Below are 12,957 nucleotides of genomic sequence, written 5' to 3'. Positions count from 1 at the left end.
AGGGAAATGCTGAGATGTCAGAAACAAAGAACTGAAAACCCGGGCAGTGGCTGGGCGCGGTGGCTCACGCCTGTAATCCCAACACTTTGGGAGGCCGAGGCGGGTGAATCACCTGAGGTCAGGAGTTTGAGACCAGCCTGGTCAACATGGTGAAACCCTGTCTCTACTAAAAATACAAAAAAACTAGCCGGGCATGGCAGTGTGCACCTGTAATCCCAGCTACTAGGGAGGCTGAGGCAAGAGAATCGCCTGAACCTGGGAGCCGGAGCTTGCAGTGAGCCGAGATCGCACCACTGCACTCCAGCCTGGGGAACAGACTGAGACCCTGTCTCAAAAAAACAAACAAAACAAAACAAAACCCAGGCAGTGAGGGGGGTTTTCAGTAAGAAGGAGTGAGCATACCCGGTCTCTCCCCACAGACACAGCCATCAAACTTCTGTGGAATGCATGGTTCTCCAGAAAACAAGGCACATGGATTTGGGAGGAAGACTAGATTTCTGAATAACCCCTGAGTAGTAATGAGTTCACCATGCTTTTCCAACAAGCCCAGAACCCACAAATAGGTACTGGTGTGGAAGGAAGAGCTTCTGTTGTGGACAAGCACCAGGAGAGGGTCTGCTAACCCTCCGAGACTAGATGAGCCTCTTGCTTCAGTCACAGGAGCTGTCGTCCTAAGAAGGTGGTGCAAACCCTACTGTTGTCTCTGCATCCTCCTGCCCTGTGGCCCCAGACACCTGCAGGTGTGTGACAGGCACAACAGAGCTGAGCAAGCTCCAGCTTTCTGGAAGGAGACTGAGAAGGGGAGGTCCAATGGGAAGAGCAGAGGGGCCTAGGATGTGCCCCAGTGAAGTTGCTTCTGAACACCTGGGCCACCCTGAGCTGTGGGGGTCTGACCCTGAGCAACCTGCCACAAATGTAGAACTATGGAACAGACCCCACCCAGAGCCCAGACCATCCGCCAGGTGGCACACACATGGAACTGACCCAGATAGCACTGCAAAGGCTTTTAAAAATGGAGCTGACTGGGCCGGGCAAGGTAATCCCAGTACCTTGGGAGACCAAGGAGGGCGGATCACAAGGTCAAGAGATTGAGACCATCCTGGCCAACATGGTGAAACCCCATCTCTACTAAAAATACAAAAATTAGCTAGGCATGGTGATGCATGCCTGTAGTCCCAGCTACTCCAGAGGCTGAGGCAGGAGAATCGCTTGAAGCCGGGAGGTGAAGGTTGCAGTGAGACAAGAGATCTGCGCCACTATGCCACTGCACTCCAGCCTGGACAACAGAGCGAGACTCCATCTAAAAAAAAAAATAATGGAGCTGACTTTGAAACTATAACAACAGAAGGTTGGTTGGAACTTGCATTCTGAACCCAGTTAGTTTGGTTGTAAAGTCAATTGGTTGCTAAATCAAAAATATTCACATTCTTCATAAGATAGAAACAAAACTCAGAGTTTTATAATATTCAAAATGCCCAGCATATAATCCAAAATTATTTGCCATACAAAGACCCGGGAAACAGGAAAATCTCCATGCACATGAGAAAACAGACATCAGCCCTGCGATGGCGCAGATATTGGGATTCTCTGATAAAGACTTCCAAGCAGTTATTGTAAAAATATTCCAAGAAGTAGGAGTGAACACTTTTGAGAAATATGGAAATAAAAAGTCTCAGCAAAGAAATATGTGATATAAAGAAGAAAACAAATCAAAATTTTAGAACCAAAAAAATAAAGTAACCAAAATTTTAAAACTCAATGGATGGGTTCCCTAGCAAAATCAAGGTGACAGAGGAAAGATCTATGAACTTAAAGATCAGCAGAAAGTATTCAATCTGAATGACAAAGAAGAAAAGATTGAAGAAATAAATAAACAGAGCATCAGGGACCTGTGGGACCACAGCAAAATTCTAAGATTTGTGTCATTGGAATCCAAGTAGGGGATCATGATGGTGAATTTTAGGTGTCAGTTTGGCTTGGCCATGACACCCAGATATTTGGCCAAACATGCCTGAATTTTGCTGGGAAGGTGTTTTTTAATGAGATTAACATTTAAGTGAACAGATTTTGAGTAAAATAGATGACACTCCACAATGTGGGTGTGCTGCATTTAATTTGTTGAAGGCCTTAAGGAAAAGACTGCCCTCCCTCAAAGAAGGGGGAGTTCTGCCAGCTCTCAGCCTTTGAACATGAACCAAGATGCCAGTTCTTTCCTGGGCCTGCCAGGCCCCTCTGCAGATTTGGACTTGCCAACCTCCACAGAGAAAAACAGTGCAATAAAGAAAACAATATTTGAAGAAATGACAGCAAAAAACATTCCAAATCTGGCAAAAGACATAAACCCACAAATTCAAGAATCTGAGCAAACACCCCAAGCAAGATAAACCCAAAGAAATCCTTACCCAGACACATCATAATGAAGACTAAAACTTGAGGGCAAAGGAAAATTCTTTAAAGTAGTTTGAGAAAATGGAGGCATTACTCATTAGGTAACAACTATTCAAAAGACTGCAGATTTCTCCTCAGAAACAATGAAGTCCAGAAGGAAGTGGAACAACATTTTTAAACTGCTACAATAAAATAACTGTCAACCCAGAATTCTATCTCCAATGAAAAGAGCCTTCAGGAACAAAGTGAAATAAGGATAGTCACAGCTGTAGGAAAAGAGGATTGTTTTCCAGCAGACTTCTTCTAAAAATATTGCTAAGGGAAGTTCTCCAGACAGAGGCAAAATGAAACCAGAAGAAAACACAGTGTCAGGAATGATAAAGGAGCAACAGAAATGGAAATTGTCTGGGTAAAAAGAATAGACCCCTCTTCCTCTCTTGCATGCTTTAAAACACGTTTCACAATTTAAGCAAAAATGATGACATCATCACTGAGGGTTTTGGTGAATGTGGATTTGGTCCAGAGACAACAGAGAGGGAGTCCCTCTTCCAGACCAGCAGCTGGGGGAGACCCACTCCCCAGTGAAACAAGCATAACTGGTGAAATTTATTTTTCAAACAAATTTTAAAGTTCCAGAACTTAAGGGCATACAGCTTGTGAAGAAACAGGCATTCCAGGAAATCATGAGAGCCCCGGCACTGAGCCCCAGCCTGCGGCCTCACTCCCCTCTGCAGCTCAGTGTGATAGAAACCCTACTCCCAGCCTAGAGGGCCAGCCCAGGCACCGGCTCCCTCCCTCTCCCCCGGCACCAGCTCCCTCCCTCTCCCCGGGCACCGGCTCCCTGGGCACAGGCTCCCTCTCCTACAGAGGCTGCCATCTCCCAGGAAAGACGTTGCCAGCCCTTCCCATCCCTCCCAGCCACGTGTTGCAGAGGTTCACAGATCCAGGCAAGTGCCTCTGAAGCATCCTCGAGAGATGGCAGAGGGACATTCCCCTGCTTTGCCCTCGGGGCAGCCTGGGAGCCTCTGCAACCCAGGTGAGAGGACAGACACATTCAAGGCTTGCTTCCTCTCTCCTCAGTAAACTTTGTCCCTACAAATCAGCTGCTGCCCACAGCCTCTCCTCCTGGGCTTTCCTCAAATCAGCTGCTGCCCACAGCCTCTCCTCCTGGACTTTCCTGCCAGTTGCCACCAGGATATGTACTGTTTGTGGTGGTGGAGACAGAAGGTTGTAGCCATTCAGAGCCTCAAAGAGTGAACTCCAGTAGCACAAACACAGGGCAATTTTGGCTGTGAGAGAAACGTATTAGGCCTGGTTTGCTCTTGAGAAAGACATGTCTAATGTCTCTGCTGCTGCAGAAGTGCTTCTCAGACAGTCAACAACAACCCAGCCCATCCTGGAAGTAGAAAAGTTCTGTCCAAAATGCTTGCGGGGCAGGAAATGCCTGGAGTTGTTGTTTTTGAGGGTTTTTTAATGTATAAAGCAAGTAGCATGGGAGACACCACAGAAGGCGAAACAAAACAGGAAATTGAGAAGAGGTCCAAGCAGTAGCACAGCTCTGAGGTGCGGACAGCAGCCATCGCGGGGTGGCAGCGAGGCAAGGCCAGGACCTCAGAAGTGGCAGAGAGAGAGCCAGGCTGGAAAAGACAGAAGTCAGAGTGGACCTGCAGTTTGTCTGCAATAGAATGCACTCCTGTTGCCCCTCAGCAGTGGGGTCCCCCATGGTCCAGGGATGAATGCACTCCCTGGATGCACAGCCACCCTCCCAGCTGAAGCTCCTCCCACTCTGGGTCCAAGTCCTGGCCCTGGAGCAATGGGGACGGAGGTGGCATCATCACCACACTCTGTGCCGCACCCTCAACAACACTGCACCACTGACACACGGGCAGCCTCAGCAATGCGGGGGCTGGGGGCAGGGACACTTGGCTTGTTGAGAACGGCAGGTTCCTTCCCAACCAGGATGGGTGGGCACAGCGGGTTGGCAGCAGTTGCTTGAAGGAGCCATGTTAAAAGCTGACTGAACTGGAGCATTAGCTGCACCCACCTTCCTTCAACCACCTGGTCTAATTTTGGTTCTCCTGAAAAGGCTTGCAGGAAGATGGTTTAAAAACCCGGCTTCCCCCTGGTCTGAGGTCTGCGGTGCTTTCTGAAGCTCTGCACGGCATCTGCCCTTTGCTTCCAGATCTGAGTTTGTGTTCTGCACAGCCAGAAGCAGTGAGAAGATTCCAGATCTGAGTTTGTGTTCTGCACAGCCAGAAGCAGCGAGAAGAGTACATGATTTCCCCAAGTAACAAATTGCATGTAAATACTCACACAGAGGCACCAGCACAGCTCCGCAGCTTTGCCTGTAAAATGCTGGCTAACCTCCTACTGGCTGAGCAGCTCCACGGGCACGTCCAAGGCCCTGTGCCTCAATATCCGTCCCAAACCCCTGCTGCTCCAAGAGGCAGCAGGCTTTGGGCCCCTGGGTGTGAGCCTGTCCCCAGCGTCTGGCAGGGTACCTCAGGCGAGTGCCTTCTCCTCTCTGTGTTTTCATTTCCCCATCTGTTAAATGGAAATGGGATGTTGGATGTTGGGAGATTCAATAAAATACAGAAGTGTCAGGCCCAGCCTGTCGCTTGCCCGCAGGCCCTGCTCCCAGCACCTCAGCAACATGCCCACCACAGACTCCCTGCTGGAGTGCCAGACACACAGACACACCCAACCCAGGCCAGCACCGGACACATGGACACACCCAACCCAGGCCAGCACCGGACACAGGGACACATGGACACACCCAACCCAGGCCAGTGCCAGACACGAGGACACACCCAACCCAGGCCAGCACCGGACACAGGGACACACAGACACACCCAACCCAGGCCAGTGCCGGACACAGGGACACACGGACACACCCCACCCAGGCCAGCGCCGGACACACGGACACACCCCACCCAGGCCAACACCAGGGGCAGGCGTGTCCAGGGAGTGGAGTCAGGACCAGGTGTGGGTCTGTGCAGGGAGCAGACCCAGCGCTGGGCACAGATCTGTCCAGGGAGTGGAGCCGGGGCCGGTGTCCCCCGGAGAGCTGCGCATGGATCCACAGGCACACACGGTGCTCGGCCAGGCCTTGCTGAGGGCGTGTCCCCGGAGCAGAGTCGCCTCGGGAATCAGAGTGTGCAGGTGACTGGCAGATGACAGTGTGAAGAGAGTGACCTGGGCTGAGAGAAGCCGGCGTGGGGGACCTGGGCTGGGCACTGGGGTCCACTGTGGTGGCCGGCAGGTGGGCCTGGAGAGGGAAGCAGAGGTGGCCAGCACTAGAGGGGCCTGGGCACCCACTCAGGAGTCCCGGGTTCACCCTGGAGTCAACACACAGGGGTCTTCCAGAGTTGACCCCACCCAGGGCGATTGCTGGGCTATGAACTGCACTGGCACAGAAGGTGGAGTTAGGCGCTGCCGGCCCCTTGCCCAGGAAACGTTTCGACTTTGCGCTTCCCCTTTGCCTGGACACAGCTTCAACCTGAGCCCCTCCCATCCGCAGACCTACACCCTGGAGGGAGCTGACAGCTCGGGGGGACACTACGGACTGGCCAGCAGCCCCGTGCCCTTCCCCCAGGACAGCAAGTCCTTTCCAGACAAGCAGAGACCAGCGCCAACACCTGGCCTCATTCTTGCACCCTGGGGGCTGGGAAAAGTGTAGACACAAACCCTCCGATGCCGGCATGTCCTTGGTCGGGGGCAGAGGGGGGACAGGCAGGTGGGGGCCGGGTCTGTGCCCCCTACTCAGCAGCTGTTAGCTCCGTACCTTGTGGCTCCATCAACGGCAGCGAGAACCTCTCAGGTCGGCGACTTTCCCGGGGACCCCAAAAGCTGCCATGCTTGGTGCAGGGCATCAGGGGATGGTAGGAACCCGGACAGCGTCAGAGATTTCACCTCAGAGCATTGCTCCCTGTGCACTGCCAACCAGGCTCAGGTGTGTGAGTGGCCAGGCCCGAGGGTCCCGCCCCTCCTGCATTTGCCCCTCTCCTTCAATCAGAAATGCCAACAGGCGGTGAAGCTCCCGAAAGGCGCTAGCTGATGCTGCAGCGTCTCCTGTGATGTTTCCAGGACATCGGCCGCCCCTCCTTTGTTAAAATAAACAACCCACTACCCTAGAAAGCCCCCGGGCTTCGCTGAGGTCACTGGAAAGACACAGTCACTCTTCCTGGAATCCAAGCACCAAAGCCCGTGTTCTTATGGAGCTGCGCCAAGCTGCCAGCTCAGCGGCGGCCCCTGGGTCATTTCTCTCCCTGCCCACTGGGGTTACCTCTGCAGAGCCTGAACACGGGGTGAGTGAGGCCAGGCTGCAGGAGGACCTCAAATCAAGGCCCAGAGGTCCCTGCACTGAGTGGTTTGACTCAGGCACCATCCCCATCATCCAAGTCTCCAGGTCACCCCATCCGGCCACCCCCCAACCAGTGTCCGAGAAGCCTCTCACCCAGGGCAGCCCCTCCCCACTCCAGCACCAAAACCCTCACAGGCCTCTCCTGAGGGCCACCAGCAGGGTTGCCAGATCCAGTCCAGAAGCCCAGCTGACGGTGCACTTCCAGCCCACCTCCAGACAGCCTGGGTGTCTTGTGCTGTCCCCGAAGGGTGTGGGGTTAGACAGCTGCCCCCGTGTGAGAACACAGGCACACCAAAGTGAAGGATGGTCCCCACTCACCAGGGGATCAGCTCCAGGGTGGACCTGCCTCCCCCGTGACGGTGACGGTGGCATCCACACGCTGCCTGTTGAGGCACGAGCCCGTGGGGGAAGACGAGGCAGGCTGGCCGGGTGGGCAGATGGGTCTGAGGTGTGGACCCAGGGGATGTGAGGAGGCTGCTGAGCCTTGGAGCCAATGTTCCAGGAGAAGCTGCGGAGAGACGTTCTCCGTGAGGGCCCCGGAAAATGCTCCTGCTGCTGACACCTGCCCGGGCCGTCCCCGGCCTCACATGGGCCCAGAACAGAAGGGAGGTCGGAGGCCGGGTCTCAAACCCTCATTATTTTATTTCCAATCAATCATGGACCAATGTTTTTGTCAAATGCAATCAAAGGCAGTTAGTTTTAAATGAACACAGACTTGGATGTTGCAGCTGTGCCAAGCTTACCACAGTTTCTGTCCTGTCCCCCGGAGAAGCAGCCACACGTGGTCACCTCCCATGGCAGCCCCAGGTGGCTTATTCAGGGATCTTCCCCCTCTGGCTCCAGTAACACAGTCTGTGGACATGAGGTTTACATACTTCATTAGGGCTCCAAATTTGAGGATTATCTGAGTCTTTTAAATTTGTGCAAAGCTAGTGATTTTTCCAATCATTGGCAAGATTGTTACATTGGCTTGAATGAAAACTTGCCTTGACTCAGGGAGAGAAGTTACAAGTGCAGTTAGTGTGGGCCTGAGTAACCCGCTTGCTCCCGTGCCCCCAGCCTTGGAGGTTCCCCCGGGGTGCGGGCCCCATTCCTCACGTTGACCAGCTCTGTGGTCTCTGTCAGTTCACAGCATCATGGACGTGTTTGTTACTGGGCTGGGAGTCAAAGCCGCCACACAGCGGCAAGTCGAGGCGCCCTGGGAGGAAGATTCTGCGAAGTACCCAAGTCAAGGTGCTTCCTGGCGTGGTCACCCTTCGCCCGGTCCCAGGAGCCCTTGAAACAAAATAAACTTTCTTGTGCCTTCAGGGCTGCCTGCATTGAGGCCTTCCATGATTCTGCTTTGGTTTGGGTTAAGTGGAAAATGGGGGTCCCGTTATGCAAAAACCAAAGCTTCCAACTACTCGGGCCTCACCCAGACACCGCCCCCCCCTCAGCAGATACCAGAGGTCACTCACGACATCCACTTTACCGACAGATAACATGAGATGGGAGAAGGGAGAGGCAATGGTGGTAAACACATGCATAGCACTGGGTATGGCCAGACCCCGTTACAAATGCTTTGCACAGAGCATGACATTCAACCCGCTAGGCACCCTATGGGTGGGGCACTGTTTCCATCACACTGTATCCTTGCATTGGTGGAAAAAGTGTTGTCTTTGAGGACAGCACAGGGTCTCCCCCAGCAGGTCCGATTTCCCGTGTTAAAGCAACTGGAATCCACGGGCAGTGAGAAACTCAAGGAGTCCAGGCAAATCAGACCAAGTCAATAGTCCTGTCTCCTCCCTAAAGCGGGCAGGGCAGCCTCGTGCCGCTGGGTGGCAGGACCTCCAGCGCCTGCCAGCAGGGGCCTCACAAACCGCCCCTTCTCACAAGTTCCGTTTGCTTCCTTGATGCGGAAGCAATCTGCTCAGCTCTGCAGGTACCTCCAGGTTCCCAAGGCTCAAAAGATCCCGGGAACAGCCTCTGGGTCATTGACAAACCATTTCAGCCTTTATGTGGATGTTTGCTTTCATACGTTTAACCAAAAATGGCCCAAAATGCAGGTTACCCTGCAGCCAGCCAGCCGAAGTATCAGTATGAAACCTTCCTCTTCCAATCTCTGTCTCATCAGCTTGGCCAAAAATATCCCTGGCCATTTTGGCCACAGACAGAAACGGACACTGCCGTACACGGCTGCCTCCATTGCTCTGCGTGGCTTCTCTCCGCTTCGTTCCACCTAGACCGAGTGAGCAGCGTGACATGCGTTCTGACTCCCCTGGTTAATGGATCTGACAAGCAGGCACTTACACAGAATTAATAATGCATTAATAATGGCTACGATCTGGCAAACCAAACAGGCTGTGTTTTAATAACAGAATCGATAGTTCCTCGAAGTGTTGCTTGTTTCTTTTACCACGTATAGAAACAGAGGCACGTGTGGCTTTATTTCTATCTTAGCTGGAAGTGTGATCCTTCCCCTCACAGATGGGCCGATTCCACGTTCCGGTCGCATTTTCCTTAGCTTTTCTTGTTTGTTTGTCCAATTGTTTTCAGTAAAAGAAATGATACGGCATAAAACATATTTCTTGAAACATCATTTTCTTACACGCCTCGTCTGTATTCGATGTTCCAAAATAGAACACTTTCACGTTAATCTAACACTTCGCATTGTCAGCCCAGCGCGCAATCATTCCGAGAGCTGCAGAATTCCCTGGTGAGCTCTGCGGCTGTGGTTTTTCCATTTTACAGTGGGGGAGGCCAAGGTTGTGTCGACACACACAGCAGAGAGAAAGAAACTGGCTAAATAACTCCAGAAAGGGAAAGTCACCCCGTGGCACCTGGCCTCAATTATCGGGGATTTTGCCTGCTCTGTCCAATTAATCGTCTCCATCTTCGTCTCACTCTCTACAGGTAGACGCTGGCGGGAAAGCCCCTCCTCCAGGACTTTCCTTCTCTATTTTGCAATGTGCTAAATTCAAAGACAAGTGCTATTTCCAATGACTGTTGTCTGTACATGACCCCGAATAGAAGCGGTGACCCATGGCTCTTCATTAAAATGGTCCTGAGACTAAAAACAAAACGTCCAAGGCATTCCCTCAATAAAAAGAAAGAAAGCGAGAATGAAACTTTAGACAGATACACAGTGTCCTGGAAGGAGTTTTAGTGGAGGATTCCACTCATCCATCGCTTGGTGTCCTGCGTCTCTTTGAAATTCCTTGAGCTGACCCAGTGGCCGTTCAATAATAAACACTCCAGTGTGGGGGTGACAAATGTAATTTTCACCTAAACTGCATTCCTGCCATTCTAATATAAAGGCTTGCCTCTTTGAAATACAGTTCTTTTCCATCCCTTTCTGTCTTTGACTCGCGTGGTTCCCTCTGTGGTGGTGGGAGGCAACCCGCGACGAGGCAGAGGCAACAGCAGGTATTTTTCAGCCCCGCCTGGGCCGAGCTGGCGTCTTTCCAGAACCCCAGCTCACTGTTTTCGTGCCCTCTGAGTCTCAAAGCCAGCACATTTTGCTTCATTGCATTGTAAAGTTAAAGCCGCTTGTGTCTGCATCTCATGGGGGTCCTGGGTGGCATCTCTGTGTTCCCACCAGCACTGATGACGTTTCTCCCGTGACAGGGGGAACCATGGGGCAATGGGGACGCTGGGCGACAGGCACAAAGCTGGGAGCCTAAGGGATCAGTTGCTTAGGTGAGACTGCCAGGAAGGGGCCGCCTTCAGGCCCAGCCACACGTGCCTGTTCCTCCTCTGTGCTGGCCCGTGGGAACAACTGGATGCCTTCCTACCTTACAGTCCAACCAGGCTCTGAGCATGCCCACACGGCTGCACCTTGCACAGTTCCCAGACACCCCCACTCACACAGGAAGCACCTGCCAAGGGTGGCCCGGCAAAGACCCCCTTCTGATTCCCACTGTCCGAGGACCTCTGCCACTGGGGGGCTGGACAGGGAGCCCAGCCCTGTGTCGCCTGTCACCTCTGTCCCCTCCATCTGGCCACATGGGCACTCAGTAAACGTAAGGGCCCTCTCTGCTTGAGGCCCACAAGGGCAGCCAGTGGAAAAGGCCTGCCTGTGCCTACTCTCAGAACGAAGGTATAAGTCACATTTGGGCAAATGCTTCTCTGCTCTGGGGTGGAGGCTGGAGTGGGAGGGAGAGGGAGAAGGGAGAGCACTCACACGTTTGCCAGCAGAGATCTGAGCCCTCCACGCTCCTGGCACTGCCAGCCCAGAGAAGTGCCTCACGTTTAGAAAATGTCACTTCTAGTGTTTATATCCCATTTTGTCTCTGATCACAAAAAAAAAAAAAAAAGAATGTCCCCAAAGGGTCACAAGGTCTGGTGAAAATCCTACAAGCTTTTCCAGAACAAACAACAGACCCTGACCCCAGACCTCTCTTTGCATAAGAATCAACACCGGGCGGGGGTGACTGCAAGGGGCAGCCAGGACGACACAAACGCCAGCTTCGGATTTAAAACTGATTTTTTTTCTTAAGAAACCAGAAGAAAAGGGGGACTTGGTGCTCATCTGCATTACAGATCAGGCCTCTCAGAGAAAATCGGACATCCATAATTCATTACATGTTTCCTGCAGGGGCTGGAGACAGCCCTGATCCTAGCAACAGTCATGGCAACGGGAGGAAGCCAATCCCAGGCCGTCCCCTCCCACTCAGCCAGTGGGGAGGGAAGGGAAGGACAGGGATGAGGTGGCTCCAGCTCCACACATGTGCACCAGGCTTCCCATGAACTGTGACATGGATGGGGTGGGAAAGAGGATGGGAGGATGGGGTGAGTGGGGACGGACAGGGATGGGGTGGGATGGGGTGGGGGTGAGGATGGGGTGAGTGGGGACAGATGGGGTGAGGATGGGGTGGGGACAGATGAGGTGAGGTGGGGATAGATGGGATGAGGATGGGGTGAGGATGGATGGGGATGAAGACGGGGTGAGGTGGGGACAGATGGGGTGAGGATGGGGTGGGGACGGATGGGGACGGGAATGGGGATTGTGAGGGGGATGGGATGAGGGTGAGGGGTGAAGATGGGGATGGGGGCGAGGTGGGAAAAAAGAAAATGGGCTCAGGCTTGAAGAGGTGAATTTGAACTGTGGTAAAATATTAGCCAAAGTGAGAGGCCAGTCCCAGTACTTATCAAGAGCAGCGGGCGGTGCACTGGCCTGGTGTGCGCAAATGAACTAAGTGCCAGGTTACTACGTTCAGATTATCATCTCTCACCAGCAAGTACTTTTTTTAACAAAAGTAGCATAACTTGGAACAATGTCCACCTGCCACATGTCAGAGCGAGGTCTGTATCGGCACTCCAGGGACCGCTGTGTGAAAATAAGCAGTTGATTTTAACCCCCACGGCTCACCTTCCACACCACAACCTGGCTGTGGGCGTCTGCTGAGGGGTGTTCTCAACACGCCTTAGCTATCTGATACCCTCACGACCACATCGAGAATCCACCTAATTCTCACCATCTCATCCTGACCAGGTTTGCGAGCAGCGTGAGGACACTGTGCTCTCACTCCACGCTGCTGCCACAGAGGACACCCTGGTCAGAGCCACGTAAACCCCACTAGAAGCCACAATGCTCAGTTGAGAGGCCCCAAGTCTTGCTTTTGAAACCCTGCGTTCGTTTGGTCTCTGATGAAGCCTGCTCAGTAACTGTCTCATCTCTAACTTCCTCTTGACAGCTGGAAGCTGAACCTGCACCACACAGTCTATGCCAGTTCTACAGAAAGCAAAAAGGGTCTTGTTTCAGACACCGCCACCGTGAGTGAGGTGTGCACCCACCACCACCACCAACCCTCTGATCCACGGAAGTTTCCAGGCACCAACTCTGCCTGCCATTGAACTTGGCTGTTGGAGTCTTGCGGCTCTGAACCTCTAACACAGACACCCCACTCTTTCCTCCTTTAGCCTGCAGGTGTTAAGATGAGTTCTGTCTCCAATGGTCAGGGCACCTCAGTCTCCATGCCAAGCAGATTTCCAAACGTGCTGTCTCGGCCGCCACAGCGTCAATAAACAGCTGCAGTGATGGGGCCTGTGCCAGGGCTTTGCAGAGAATCTCGCGTGAACCTTCTCATTCATCTTCCGGGGAAATGAGGAGCTCATGGGTCTGCGCAGTGCTGAGGGCAGCCCAGGCCGAAACGAGCTGGGTGCTGAATGGCAGCGCCCAGCCTTGCCCCAGACCCCGTGTCCCACTGTCATGCCTATGTGGCTCA

The 12,957-nt window shown here is 53.0% G+C and overlaps 1 long non-coding RNA gene across 1 annotated transcript in view; it reads right to left on the bottom strand.

The window, feature by feature from the left end:
• Positions 1-5,473: 5,473 nt before the first annotated feature.
• LOC131383039 (uncharacterized) overlaps positions 5,474-12,957 on the bottom strand; it is a 16,749-nt gene continuing 9,265 nt past the window's right edge. Inside the window, exons 4-7 of the long non-coding RNA XR_009212744.1 lie at positions 7,850-8,026; positions 7,495-7,603; positions 7,070-7,259; positions 5,474-5,656 (exon numbers count right to left, since the gene is read on the bottom strand). This is a non-coding gene — a long non-coding RNA (uncharacterized LOC131383039). The remainder of the gene's footprint in view (positions 5,657-7,069; positions 7,260-7,494; positions 7,604-7,849; positions 8,027-12,957) is intronic.

The sequence above is a fragment of the Hylobates moloch genome, unplaced genomic scaffold (assembly GCF_009828535.3).
Source record: "Hylobates moloch isolate HMO894 unplaced genomic scaffold, HMol_V3 SCAFFOLD_1, whole genome shotgun sequence".
Lineage (NCBI taxonomy): Eukaryota > Metazoa > Chordata > Mammalia > Primates > Hylobatidae > Hylobates > Hylobates moloch.
The sequence above is the reverse complement of the archived record's forward strand: the minus strand, read 5'-3'. Positions and strand labels throughout refer to the sequence as shown.